This window comes from Chiloscyllium punctatum, chromosome 7 (genome assembly GCF_047496795.1).
Source record: "Chiloscyllium punctatum isolate Juve2018m chromosome 7, sChiPun1.3, whole genome shotgun sequence".
Lineage (NCBI taxonomy): Eukaryota > Metazoa > Chordata > Chondrichthyes > Orectolobiformes > Hemiscylliidae > Chiloscyllium > Chiloscyllium punctatum.
Window position 1 is genome coordinate 18,945,853 of NC_092745.1, and position 11,199 is coordinate 18,957,051.

Genomic DNA, 11,199 nt, shown 5'->3' on the forward strand with positions numbered 1-11,199 from the left:
GTACTGACACATCCATGGTTATATAAAATGCATAATAATGGACACACAGTCCCACCGCCTGAACTGACATAACCCACAGTTAGATCTAAATGAAACTGAACAAATTACCCCATGCTAAGATTGTTACTGTCCACGACACACTCCAGTCCCCGTGGTGTCTCAACGCGAACTGAAAGCCTCAAGTTTCCCTCTTACACTCCATGGCCACATGTGAAGTGCAGCTGCAAGATGTCACATCGAAAAATAAATTTCACAAACCTCCCGAGCCCAGCTGGAAACAACCCAGAGAGAGAGAGAGAGAAAGACACATGAATGATGGAGAGACAGAGAGGGGGAGGGAGACGGTGAGAGTTAGTGAGAGACAGCCAGTGACAGACAGAGGTTGACAGTGATAAGAGGGAAGCAGAGAGCAGAGGTTTTTGTACAGCCTCTGCACTGGGAACTCGCACTGTGGCTTCCGTTCGGTCCAGGAACCAAGCTCAGACTGAGTAAGTAAACCTCAATACTCCATTATTAACCCTGTCAATACTGAAATACACTTTCTAAAATATAGTTGCTGAATTGTTGAAGGTGTTAGTGGGGAGCTGCGGTGAATGAAATGGTTGATTGAGGAGCACTGTGTCTAACAGGGTGTCCAGCTGTATTTCTTTAGTCACATTGCCCCCTTTAAACAGCAAGATATAAGTCAGTCAGTTTTACTCACCGTGTGGAGGAGCTCTGTCCATTTGCAGCCTGTAGTCCCATTCCTGCAGCATGGAGTGAATTCATTGAGTAGCCTCCTGTCAGTCTCAGTGTGATGGACACGGGCAGAGTTTGATGTGAGCTCTGGCTCCCTGTCCCAGTCTCTGATCTCACTGACCTCAGCAGCAGCAGCAGCAGCAGCAGCAGCACAGTGAGACACCGAGCTCCCACCTCCCCCAGCTTTAACTCTGCTCAATCACACAATCACAGAATTGTTACTGCGCACACGGAGGCCATTCTGTCCATCCTGTCTATACTGGCTCTCTGAATGAGCAATTCACTGAGTGTCATTCTCCTGCCTTCTCCCTATCACCCTGCACATTGTTTTTTTTCAAATAACAGTCTCATTCCCTTCAGAATGTTTCAATTGAAGCTGCCTCCACCACACTCTCAGGCAGTGCATTCCATACTCTAACCACTCACTGGCTGAACATGTTTTTTTCTTATTTGACTTTTGCTTCTTTTACCAATCACTTCCAATCTGTGGCCTCTAGCTCTCAATCCTTTCAAAAGTTGGAACATTTTTTCCCCCGTTTGCTCTGATCAAACCCGTCCTGATTTTGAATTCCTCGAACAAATCCCCTCTCAGACATCTCTTCTCCAGTCTATCACATAACTGTGGTTTCTCATTCCGGGAACAATCTTTGGGAGTGTTTTCTACCCTCTCTACAAAACATTGACATCCTCCTGAATTATTTACATTATCTCACCCCATCAGGATTTCACAAACCTCTATCTGGTCACCCCTCAGTTTCCTGCACTTCAGGGTCCAGCCTCTCATAGTCATTGAGTTGTATGGCACTGAAATACACCCTTCGGTCCAATTCCTCTGCGCCGACCAGATATCCTAAACTGATTGAGTCCCCTTTGCCAGCATTTGGCCCATATCCCTCAAAATGCTTTCTATTCATGTGTACATCCAAATGTCTTTTAAATGCTATAATTGTATGCGCCACATTCACTTCCTCTGGCAGCTTGTTCTATATATGCACCGCCGTCTGTACTCCTCGGATCCCTTTTGAATCTTCCGCTCTCCTGTTAAACCTATGCCTCCAGATTTGGACTCGCCCATCTTAGGGAAAAGACCTTAGCTGTTTACCAAATCTGTGCCCCTCATGGTTTTTTAAATCTCTGTAAGGTCACCTCTGAGCCCCAGACTATTCAGTCTCTCCCTCTAGCTCAAACCCTCCACTCCTGGCAAACTCCTTGTAAATATTTTCTGCACCTTTTCCTGTTTAAGAACATCCTTCCTGTGCATCCGAACTGCTAGGACTCTGTTCGACAACACTCCCCAGGGTGCTACTATTAATCCCCAGGGCCCTACCATGAATCCCCAGGGCCCTACCATTAATCCCCAGGGCCCTACTATGAATCCCCAGAGTCCTACCATTAATCCCCAGGCCCTACCATTAATCCCCAGGGCCCTACCATTAATCCCCAGGCCTTACCATTAATCCCCAGGGCCCTACCATTAATCCCCAGGGCCCTACCATTAATCCCCAGAGTCCTACCATTAATCCCCAGGGTCCTACCATTAATCCCCAGGGCCCTACCATTAATCCCCAGGCCCTACCATTAATCCCCAGGGCCCTACCATTAATCCCCAGGGTCCTACCATTAATCCCCAGGCCCTACCATTAATCCCCAGGGCCCTACCATTAATCCCCAGGGTCCTACCATTAATCCCCAGGGTCCTACCATTAATTCCCCAGGGCCCTACCATTAATCCCCAGGGCCCTACCATTAATCCCCAGGCCCTACCATTAATCCCCAGGGCCCTACCATTAATCCCCAGGCCCTACCATTAATCCCCAGGGTCCTACCATTAATCCCCAGGCCCTACCATTAATCCCCAGGGCCCTACCATTAATCCCCAGGCCCTACCATTAATCCCCACGCCCTACCATTAATCCCCAGGCCCTACCATTAACTGTGTAAGGCCTGCCTTTCCAAAATGCAACATCTTGCACTTATCTAAATTGAACACCATCTGTCACTCCTCAGCCATTGGCCGAACTGATCAAGGTCCTGCTGTACTGTGAGATAATCTTCTTCATTATCCACTTCACCACCAATTTTGGTGTAATCTGAAAACTTACTAAACTTACCGACAATATTCTCATCAAGATCATTTATTTAAATCATGAAAATAGTAGATCCAGCACTGATATTTATGGCACATCGCTGGTCACAGACTTCCAGTCCAAAAAGCAGCCCTCTACCACCACCCTTTGTCTCCTACCTCAAGTCATTTTTTTATCCAACTGACGAGCTCACCCTGGAACTCATGTGATCTAACCTTCCTACTCAGTCTACCATGGCTAACCTTGTCAAATGCTTTGTTAAAATCCAGGTGGACAATGTCAATTGCTCTGCCTTCATCAATCTTCTTTGTTTCCTCTTCAAAAAAACTCAATCAAGTTAGTGAGAAATGATTTCCAATCCACAAAACCACATTGACTATCCCTTTATGTACTCCAGTTTCCTCCCGCAGTCCAAAGATGTCTCAGTTAGATGGATTGGTCATGCTAAATTGCCCAAAGTGTACAGGAATGTGCAGGCTAAGTGAATTAGCCATCTTTAAGGGGACCTATTCACTCCCTAGTTACACTTTTGCCATTTTCTTATTACAATATTTCGACCACTTCTGTCTCAAAACAGCCAGGAATTGAGTGCCATTCCTCGGATATACATCGACTGTCCCTGAACTACGATCTTTATTATTCACTTCAGGACTTTGCTGCAACCTTTAACCCCACTTCAGTCACTCTGATGTGTTCTTACCCAACGGAAGTCTGTGTGTTCCCAAGTGAATCATTTCGAAACTGGATTCCTTTTCCATGGTCACCCTCAAACTTATGATACAATGATCACTCTTCCCTTAATGTCCTCTCACTGACACTTGATTTACTTGTGCCTCCTCATTCCCAAGATCCAGGTGTAACCGAGCCTCCTTTCTCATTGGACTGGAAACACACGGCTAGAGAAAGTTCACCTGAGCACCCTCTCACAACGCTGGCCCCTCTCTGCCCTTCACAATGATACTATCCCAGTCTATGAGGATAATTAAAGCTCTTCCCCTCCCCACCCCCCACCACCACCCCATCCCCAGCCACCCCATTTATAACAACTCTCTGTCGTGATTTGACAGACCCTGCAAATTCCTTGCAGATTTGTTCTTCTACTTTTCACTTGATGGTGATCTTTGGACTACACTGACGATTCTGTGAACCTTGGTGTTTCTCTCTGATAATCCCCCCTGGCTCCCACAGCCCTACCAAGTCAGTTTAAACTCTCTCCAACAGTCGCAACAAATCAACCCATCAGGAACTCAGTCCCAGCTCTATTCAGGAGCATCCCATTCAGTCTTTACAGGTAACATCTCACCCACAGCCAGTCCCAATGCCCTAAGAATCTAAAGCCCTCCCTGCTAGACTCTCTTTCCAGCCTCTTATTCTTCTGTCTTATCTTCCTGTTTTTATTCTCACTTATTTGGGACACTGGGAGTAATGTGCACATGCCTACTTTTCAGCTCCTGCTCTGAACTCCCTCCCGAAGTCACTAAATTCTGACTGCAGGACCACATCCCTTTTCTCCCTCTGTCACTTGGACCGGGGTGGACCCCGCCTGCTGCCAGTTCCCCGTCTCCCCTCAGGGTGCTCTGCAGCCGCTCAGTGACATCCTTGACCCTGGCACCAGGGAGACAACACACCATCCTGGATTCCCATCTGCAGCTGCAGAGACACTTACCGATTGCACTCACTCTCGAATCTCCTCTCAGTATCGCTCTTCCGGTCTTCCTTGTGCCCCCCTATACAGCTGAGCCCTCCCCATGGTGCCATAGACTTGGCTCTGGCTGCACTCCCCAGATGAACCATCATTCTCATCAGGATTCTGAACTGAATCCTGGTTGGCGTGTGGGATGCACTCGGGGATTCCTGTACTAGCTGTCTGGTCCTTTTGGCCTGTCTGTTACTCCCCCATTCCCTCTCTCCCTGCATACTCTGAAGCTGCAGAGTGACCACATCTAGAAACATGCTCTCCATGGAACTCTCAGCCTCACGGACTCTCCGCACTGACACCAGCTGCTGCTCAAGCTCCGAAACCCGGAGCTCCAACTGCTGTCACTGACCACACTTCCTACACTCATGGTATTCCAGGAGCTGGGAAGTATCCTAAAATTCCCACATAGGTGCAAATTCTCTCCACTCTTTGGTCATCTCTTGGCAAAGTTCTGATGATAAACAGGTCCAGCAGGGCTCACAGTCTAGTGGGTTCAGAGTTCCAGGGTTTTGGGGAAACTCTCCAGAAGACTTTAAGCAATAGGAGCAGAAATCATCCATTCAGCCCATTGAATCTGCTCTGCCATTTGATCTTGGCAGATATGCTTCTCACCCCCATTCTCCTTCCTATTCCACAGGAACGTTCAATCCCCTTAATAATCACAAACCTGTCTATCTCTGTCTTAAATACACTCAGTGACTTGTCCTTCACTGCCCTCTGTAGCAATAAGTTGCACATATTCACCACCCTCTGGCTGAAGAAATTCCTCCTCATCTCAGCTCGAAAGAGTCGGCCCTTCATTCTGAGGCTGTGCCTTGGTTACCTAGTCTCTCCTGTTTTCGGAAACATCTCCGCATACACTCTTTTTTTGCTGATCAGTATTCCATAAAATTCAATAAGGTCCATCCTCATCCTTCTAAACTCCATTGAGTACAGACCCAGAGTCCTCAACCACGCCTCATATGACAAGCCCTTCATCCCCAGGATCATTCTTGTAAATCCCTCCAATGCCAGCACATTGTTTCTTAGAATATGGGTCCCAAATCTGTTCACAATATTCCAAATTCAGTCTGACCAGAACCTTACACAGCCTCAGCAGTACATCTCTGCCCTTGTATTCCCGCCCTACTGAAATGAATGCTATAATTTCATTTACCTTCCCAAGCATAAACTGGACCAGCCTGTTCACCTTCAGAGAAACCTGAATGAGGTGTCTGCTTTAGATTTCCAAAGGCTTTCCTCATTTAGAAAACAGCCTTTGCATCTCTTCTTCCTACCAAAGTGCATACCCTCACACTGTAACACACTGTATTCAATCTGCCACTTCTTTGCCCACTCTCTGAGCCTATCCAGGCCCTTTTATAGCCTTCCCACTTCCTCAACACTACCTGTCCCTCCACCTATCTCATATCGTCTGCAAACTTTGCAACAATGTCTTCACTTCCTTCATTCAGATTGTTAACGCATGACATGAATAGTTATGGTTCCAACATTAACACCTGCAGAACTCTGTTAGTCACCAGCTGCCATTTTTCCTCACCCTCTGCTATACATCAACCTACCAGTCCTCAGTCCATGCCAGTACCTTGCCCCTAACTCTATGGGCTCGTACCTTATGTCAAAGGCCTTTTGGAAATCCAAATAGATTACATCTTCAGACTCTCCTTTGTCTGACTGGCTGGGAGCTGTTGCGGCTGTATAGGACATTGGTTTGGCCACTTTTGGAAAACTATGTGTACTTCTGGTTGCCCTGCTGTAGTAAAAATGATGTGAAACTTAAAATGCTTCAGAAAAGATTTACAAGAATTTTGCCAAGGTTGGAGGTTTTCAGGTACTGGGAGAGGTTGAATAGGATCTAATTTCCCTGGATTGTTGGAGGCTGAGCGGTGACCATTTTGTGGTTTATAGAATCATGAGGGGCATTGAAAGGGTGAGTAGAGAAGGTATTATTTTCAGAGTTGGGGAGTCCAGTTCGAGAGGCATAGGTTGAAGGCGACGGGGGAAAGATTTGAAAGGGGCTGAAGGGGCAACTTTTTCACGTGGTGGGTGGTGTGTGTATGGAATGAGCTGCCAGAGGAAGAGGTGGAGGAGGGTATGATTACAACATTTAAGAGGATGGGTACATGAATAGGGAGGGTTTAGAGGGATATGCGCAAAATGCTGGAAAATGGGACTAGCTTAATTGGAGGTTTGTTAAAGAGATATCGAGCTCCATCCCACTTTCCAGCTCTTGCTCCATAAGCCTGCGGTTTCACTGTTTCAAATGAATATCCAAGTGTTTTTTTTTCAATATGATGAGGGTTTCTGCCTCTCCAACCCTTTAAGACAGTGGGTCCCAGATCCCACCAGCCTCTGGCTGAAAACAATTACTCCACAATTCCCCTCGAACTTTGTGTCCAATTAATTTCAATCTCTCCCCATGGTTATCATCCTTTGTGCTGATGGAAATCAGTCCTTCCTTCCCACTCTATCCAGGCCCCTCATCATTTTCTACACCTCGATCAAATCTCCCATCAGCCTCCTTGTTCCAAAGAATACAATCCCAGCCAAACCAATCATTCCTCAAAGCTAAAACTCCCCATTTTTGACAAAATCCTCCTCTGTCCCCATCACAAGTGGGATCACATCCTTCCTGTAATGTGGTGACCAGAACCGTACACTGTTCTCTCACTGTGCTCTAACTGGGGTTTTATACAGTTCCAGAATAAACAAACTCCTTGCTTTCACTGTCAACCAATAATGAGATAAGGGAGGCAATGATCTAATGATATAATTACTGAACTCTTAATCCACAGATCTAGATAATGTTCTGGGAAAAGGGTTAGAATCCTGCCACAGCTGATGGTGGAATGTGAATTCAATAAAAAAATCTGGAATTAAGAGTCTAATGATGACCATCGTTGATTGTCAGGAAAAAGCCATCTGATTTACTAATGACCTTTAGGGAACGAAACGGTTATCGTTACCATGTGACCCCAGACCCACAGAAATGTGGTTGACTCTAAACTGCGCTCTGGGCGATTATGGATGGGCAATAAATGCTGCCGATCCAGCAATGCCCTCATTCCATCAAGGGAAAAAGAAAAACAGTTTATCCCATGTGTCTTCTTAACCACCTTACTGACCCGCATTCATTCATCACCATGGCCACATCGTCCACCTCCTCTCACATGTGACTTCCAGGTTCAAATTGACAAGAGACATTCCTTCGATATCTGAGAAACAGATAGAAACATCAACATAGGAGGCCATTCAGCCCCTCAAGCCTGCTCCATCATTCAATATGATCATGGCCAATCATCCAACATAGTCTCCGTTCTTGCTTTCTCCACACATTCTTTGATTGTTGAAATATATCTCATTCCTTCTTGAACACATACTGCATCCAATTCCTTCATGCTGGAAAAATGGATGAGAATTATTGGGTTGTTGTTTTTTGACCAATGTGGACACAATGGGCTGATGGGCCTTTTGGGTCTCTCTGACTCTTTGACTCTATTATATTATGAATAACTGGGTACCAAGGACTGGCCCATGTGGTACCCCAACTGGTAACTACCTGTCATTCAGAAAAAGACTTGTTCTTCCTGCCCTGTCTCCCAACTAGTTCCCAATCCATGTCAGTACATGACCCCAATCCTCTTGTTCGGTAGGATTTCCCTGATTCACTTGGACATATTTCATCATTACAGCTCTTTGCCTTCCTCAGGTCCTGTTCAATTTTAATCCTGCATTTTCTATCCTCCTATCAGCTTTCTGCAGGTTTGAACTCGAGATAACCAACATCACCTTCCCTGTTTGGTCTTCCCTACAATGGTTGCCTTTTGACATCCCAGCCTAAGAGTTTAGATTTGAGTTTCCCACCGTTACTCATTGTGGGAACCGATTCTGAACGATCTCTGTCTTGTCACTTGAGGGCTCCCACTGCCCTGACACTGATTTCCCATCATGTCACTGGTTCCAGTCCACTTTTACTGAATTACTGAAACATTCAGTAAAATGAAAACTTTTACACTTGCTCCATGGTTCTCCATTTCCATCCCTAATTTCAATCTCACTGAGTTCTGATCACTGTCACTGAAATGATCGCCATCTTTTAGTTCTCCCTGCTGCCCACGTTCATTCCCCAAACGATGGTCCAAAACTGTCCCTTCTCTTTCACCATCACCTTCTCAGGGGCAATTAGGGATGAACAAAAAATTCTGCTCCTGCCAGTTACACTCATATCCCAAGAATCAATTTAAAAAATGTAAATTCTTTTGTGTGGTTTATTAGGCATTGGAGACAAATATTCAAACATTTTATCAGTGAATATTCTGAGAATTGAAATCCCTTTGAATGGCAGGGATTAAAATTGTTTCTCTTGTCTTTCAGGCCGTGACAATGCTCAGCCAAAGCTGACCCTGCTGCCCCCCTCCCCGGAGCAGGTCGATGCCAAGGGCACTGCCACCCTGGTGTGCCTTGCCAATCACTTCTATCCCGATGAGCTGGAGGTGCAGTGGAAGAAGGATGGTGCAGTCATTTCGGACGGGGTTCAGACCAGCAACTACCTGCGATCTTCGGACAGCACCTACAGTGTCAGCAGCCTGCTGACCCTCTCTGGGTCTGATTGGGAGTCCAACGCTCGCTTCTCCTGTGCCCTCACCCACGTGACCCTCCCCTCTCCCCTCAGCAAGAGCATCAGGAGATCAGAATGTGTGTAGAGTGTTTGAGACAGTCCACAGAGGAGACACAACTTTAAATAGAACAGGGCTGAGCTGGCAGGACAAAGATCATTGTCAGCACTGAATTTCAACTCTCTTCCTTCTCAGGACTGACTCAGAGACACTTCTGAGGTTCAGGAGTAAAGGTAGTTCATTGGGACAGTGTTGATAGAGCTTTACACTGTATCAAACCCCATGTTCTCCCTGTTCTGGGACTATTTGATTGGGAGAGGGTTGATTTGTGATGCCAAGTAAAATCTCTTGAAGTTGCTGAAGGCTGTCAGCTGTACAAAACAATGTGAACCTTCGAGATTTCTGCTTCAATAAATCAGATCTCCTTCCTGATCAGCAGCCAGTTCCAATTGAAGCTTTTTGTCAATATTTGAAGGGCAGGATTCTCATGCTATTGACAAAATCTCCACAAGTGTTTTCCTCAAAAGCCATCGTAGCTGTGAATTTGTGCAGCTTCCTCTGTCTGGGCTGTTAATTGCTGTCTGTTTTTTGTCAATGTCATTCTGGAAAAGGGAATAAAGTTGATGAAGATTCAGTCTCTGTCTCTGTGTGCTTTGGAAATGGACCACTCCATTCAGCTGATAAGCTGCAGGTCAGCATGACATTGTCACAATTGGCTACATGGCCTGTCAATCCGTGGTAGATGATACTGACAGCCAATCAGCAATCAGTTTCAAATAATCAGTTGGTCTGGAACCTGTGGAGGTTACAAGATTCCAAACAGAATAGAAACTGAAAGCTGTTGGGATTCAATAATTACAATCTGAGGCATTCCGTGTTCACTCTCTGGTCTAAACTCAGGTGCTGGGATCGCACTGTGCACTCTCTGCTGCATGCTGTGTTGTACCTGAAATGATCTGAGGCCAATCACTGACACTGCAGGCTGTGTGTCTCTCTGAGTGAGTGTACTACATAATGCTGCCTGTAGGTGTCATTCTGAGTGTGGGTGTGCTATTCAAAGAGACACCTGCAGGCAGCGAGTTTTATGTGCATGTTACTCAGTGCTGCCTGACTCTGTGTGTGTGTGTGTGTGTGTGTGTGTGTGTGTGCGTGTTAACTCAGTGTTGCCTGTAGGTGTGTCTCTGAGTGTGTGTGTGTGTTATTCTGCAGTGCCTGCAGGCATCTGACGAAGTGTCAGTGTGTTACTCTGTGTTGCCTGCAGGTGTCTCTGAGTGATGGATAGAGAATAGGCTTTGTGATGGGGATTGAAGATTAGGCCTTAATCCTCTCAAATCTCAGATGAAAAACAATTTATCCTGAGATGGCAGCTCATTGAGGTAGACAAAGTTAAAAATCACACAACACCAGATTAGAGTCCAACAGGTTTCTTTGGAAGTACAAGCTTTCGGAGTGCTGCTCCTTCATCAGGTGGCGAGTGGGGCAGGATCATAGGACACGAAATTGAAATGGCAGTTGAGAACGGTGAATACTGAGAGTGTGTTATCAGTAAGGGAGGGATTTCAGAGGCAGTGCACACTGTGCTCCCTAATGTGCTCCCCAATTACAAGGAGCCGGGGTCATTGCAGTTGTGGTTGTCTGCTCAGCCAGTGCTGGCTAGCCATAGTCGTATTTCAAGCTCAATTAGCCCTAAACCATGTGCAGCAATATTACCTTCCAGGGAGGGAGCTGTCTGAGTGAGGGAGGTTGAATTCTTGCAGCCCTGAGAGTGATTGCAGTGGATTAATTAAGGGTGCTACCAACATGAAGGTGTGACCTTCCCTCCCTCTGCCTCAGCTGTTATGAACCTCAGGGTTAAACTCACCACCAGTCATTTCTGTTTGTAATGAGCGAGTGGGGGGAAGGGGAAAGTGAGGACTGGAGATCAGAGTTGAGAGTGTGTTGCTGGGAAACCGCAGCAGGTCAGGCAGCATCGAGGAGCAGGATAATCAATATTTTGGGCATAAGCCCTTCATCAGGAATGGAGGGAAGGTCAACCTCTCCCAAAGGCAGGACAGGCTGG

General features: G+C 46.3%; 1 long non-coding RNA gene across 1 annotated transcript; it reads left to right on the forward strand.

Annotated features, from left to right (window-relative positions):
* Positions 1–454: 454 nt before the first annotated feature.
* Positions 455–9,774, forward strand: LOC140479413 (uncharacterized). The gene is made up of 2 exons (XR_011961025.1): positions 455–488; positions 8,899–9,774. It is a non-coding gene; the product is annotated as an uncharacterized lncRNA (long non-coding RNA).
* Positions 9,775–11,199: the final 1,425 nt, after the last annotated feature.